The 3,819-nt window shown below is 42.0% G+C and overlaps 1 pseudogene; it reads left to right on the top strand.

Moving 5' to 3' along the window:
• Nucleotides 1-497: 497 nt before the first annotated feature.
• Nucleotides 498-1,134, top strand: LOC146821529 (cell division control protein 42 homolog pseudogene; annotated as a pseudogene).
• Nucleotides 1,135-3,819: the final 2,685 nt, after the last annotated feature.

The raw sequence follows: 3,819 nt of genomic DNA, 5'->3' as shown, positions 1-3,819 counted from the left end.
TCTATGTAACGCACTTGGGGTACACACTGCATTATACATGCCAGCTCTAGGAATTGCAAGTGGATGAGAACAAGGGAGCCGGCAATGTCTATCCCCATGTGTAAACCACTTATTGCATTTTATTTTATGTTGTTTTTGGTGGTAGGGTCGTTGGGGTGGGCATGGGAAGGTTTTCAGAATGCTATGGTTGCTGGGGTTTTACATTCAGTTGTTCAGGGTGCTGTGAGAAAATGTGTATATTGCTATAGGACGGGGAGTGCTCAACACCATAAGGTGCAAATGGATAGATTGCTGATGTAGACCAGGGCGCAGTGGGTCAGGCTGCTCATCCATTACTTAGATTCCTTACTGGGAACGTTAGAGGCCAAAAGGACAACAGGAAGACTCGTGAGGTACACACCTACGTTACAGGAGGGTGATGCGCATTCTTTCACACCTGGCAGACTGGTGAAGGGACCTGGTATAGAGCTGCAAATGCCCAGTGAAGACGGGAGCAGTGCAAGTGAGAGGTTACCATCTGATAAATATTGCTGAAAGTGGATACTAGCAGATTAAAGCCATGCAGACTATTAAATGTGTAGTCGTCGGGATGGAGCAGTCGGTAAAACATGCTTGTTAATTTCTTATACAACAAATACATTTACATCATAGTATGTGCCTATGGTATTTGACAACTATGCTGCAACAGTTATGATTAGTGGTGAGCCACACACCTTAGGCTTGTTTGATACAGCAGGGTAAGAAGATTATGACAGATTAAGACCTTTAAGCTACCCACAGACTGATGTGTTTTTAGTCTGTTTCTCTGTGGTCTCGCCATCTTATTTTGAAAATGTCAAAGAGAAGTGGGTGCCAGAAATTACCCATCATTGTCCAAAGACTCCATTCCTGCTTGTTGGAACCCAGATTATTCTACGAGATGACCCTTCAACATGTGAGAAACTTACCAAAAATAAACAGAAACCTATCACCCCGGAGACTGCTGAGAAGCTTGCTCTGGACTTAAAGGCATTGAAGTATGTTGAGTGCTCTGCAATTCCGCAGAAAGGTCTCAAGAATGTATTTGACGAGGCGATATTGGCTGCCTTGGAGCCCCCAGAGCTGCAGAAGAAGCGCAAGTGTGTGCTGCTATGAACATTCTTCCACAGTCCATGCCCCCCCTCTGCAAACCTGGTGTTGGCGTCATATTAAAAACAATGTTCAAGGCAAACTAAAGATTAAAACTATAAAGAATATTACATTTGTTTTTGCAATAATGACATTGCCCTGCACCCAAATCCACACAGTATAATGGTTTGACAAGAGAACATGCTGGTGTTCTTCATCTTTTAGGACCCCTCATTTGACCTTAATTTTTTTTTAATGATGTATCAGAAAACACTGATCAATACTAGTTTTATCTTTGTGTACTTTTTTTTGTTTTTTTGTTAAGCATCAGGCATGTTTGATTTTCACACACCACCATTCCCATCCCCTCCTAATTAACAAACTAATGTTAGACTGTTTTATAAACTGTATCCCTTCTGCCACACTGCGAGGACGTCATTGTTAAATTTGCACATCCAGTGGACAGATCAGGGAGCATATTACAGCTACATAACCTTATTGTTTCCTAAACGTCTAGCACTCCTTTGGGAAGGAATGCACACAGCCCTTTTGGAGTAATTTGTATCATTTTCTTTAGGGTGTGTTGCCCTGTTTAGTTCTCAATGGTGCAGGTCTGGTATCTACCCTATAACCTCTGTACGGCAAGGACATAGTGGAGATGTAGTACCCCTCACCCCTTCCATTTTTCTAATTTGACCTCCAATTATCTAGTGAACTGGACCATGCATTCATTAGAAGTCTTGGGGCTTTTGTCCTTTACACATTGAAATACTAGGTCCTTTTAACATTCATGCTGAAATAAGAAACTAAAATCACTTTTTTTCGGTACACCAGACTTATTTTATTGTACAAATAGATTCATACTTGCCAATCACTGCTACACACAACAAAGGTGTAAAGCAAATGCACTTCTGAATATATTTGAGCAGGTAAGCATTGCTGGTGATATAATATCCCACAGAATGATTTCCCAATCCACCATGAGGGTGGGAAGGTGAGCGATAAGTAGGAAGTTTCCTTTTGAGGAAAGGATTCATATTGAGGCTAGCACTGAAGGGACCAGTCAGATGAATCATAACTGCAGGCAAGGTAATCAGTGCCGTGTAAGACCCTTTGGATATGATTTAGGATGATTTAAGATCATATAAAGGCTCTTACGTTAGACTCCAGTGTTAACATGGATTTTACTAAAATCTTTTTGGTTTGCTATTCCAAATGTTAGATTTTAATATTTTGTGGAACATTCTTCATAGATCCAAATTCCTAATTCTTTGAACCATCGCTGTGTTTCATGTCTCAATTCTTAGTATATGCATTCTTTTCAGATGTATCAAACATAAAATATCATTATAAAAAATAAAAAAACACTTGTGAGGTGGTGGTGTATTTAAAGAGACACAAGATAGATGTAGCAATTTTACAAGAAACTCATCTCAAGCCCAACAATAGCGTAATGACCAAACACGGAATGCAAGGCCAGTGTTATGCCGCTGACTTCACTTCACATGCCAGGGGAGTGCTTATATGGGTACGCAGGGGCTCTAGAATTAAGCTACAAGAGACACACATAGACCCAGGAGGTAGATTCGCAATAGCCCGTTGTTACAAAGAAGGCCTGGCTGTTCTACTCATGGGGGTGTACGTCCTAATTATGAAGACCCCCAGTTCTATCACTCCCTCAGTACGCGACTATATCAATGGTCTGGGCTTCGATAGATTTGGGGAGGAGATTTTAATTGTGTCCTGAACCACGACCTTGATCACTCTATGGGCCCCTTGTAATGCCGCTCTGCTGTGGTGCGCGCTCTCTCTGAAATTATGGAAACGGAGGGCTTGTTGGATATATGGAGACATAGATCCCCCAATGGACCGGGCTTTACCCATTACTCTTCGGCTTATGACACGCACACTCGCATAGAATTCTGGTTGATCACCAAAAGCTTGGTGTCACAGGTTCAAAGTTGTGAACCTCTGCCGAGGACCTATTCAGACCATTCACCACTGTTGATGATGGTTGATTTTGATGCTCGTAGGGTTCCTGCATTCACTTGGCGTTTCCCCCCATACTCTTTACAAGGCTCAGTTTTAGGACTACACTATCACAAGTTATTGAAGAGTTTTTCCATCAAAATGTAGGGTCCATCGACCACTTTTTGACAGTTTGGGAAATGTTTAAGGTCTATATTCGAGGTGTGACCATCTCCAAGCACGCCGCTGTCCTTTGCTCCCTAAGGGGTCATCTGAATCGATTGGAAGGGGAGATAGCAGATATGGAAGGTAGCTTTTAGCATCCACAAGATCCTCGATTTCTTGCTGATATTAAGTTGAAGATAGAGGAATTTCATGACACAGCTAATGATGAGCTCAAACACATGGATAAATATATGCTACAGCGCGTGCATATGGGGAACAGGATCGGCCGGGTGACATCTTGGAGAACCTTTTAAGGCCCAAGAGAAATACTGACCTTGTGTCAGAAATACTAACAGATGAGGACAAATGGTGCACGGTACTGACTCAGTTGCTGAGACAACTACCCAAATATCTAAGTACCTTCAGAGTCTGCATTAGCGCCCTATAGAAAAACCCATACAATTTAAGGCACCTTGCATTGCTCATTGGGTCTTGAACAATACTGGCCCTCCTTTCCTTAATTCTCTTCTACAGGTTCATCTCCTCACAGGATCTCTTAAATCATCTGCTCTGAATTTA

This window comes from Triturus cristatus, chromosome 6, assembly GCF_964204655.1.
Source record: "Triturus cristatus chromosome 6, aTriCri1.1, whole genome shotgun sequence".
In the NCBI taxonomy this organism is placed as follows: domain Eukaryota; kingdom Metazoa; phylum Chordata; class Amphibia; order Caudata; family Salamandridae; genus Triturus; species Triturus cristatus.
The sequence above is the reverse complement of the archived record's forward strand: the minus strand, read 5'-3'. Positions and strand labels throughout refer to the sequence as shown.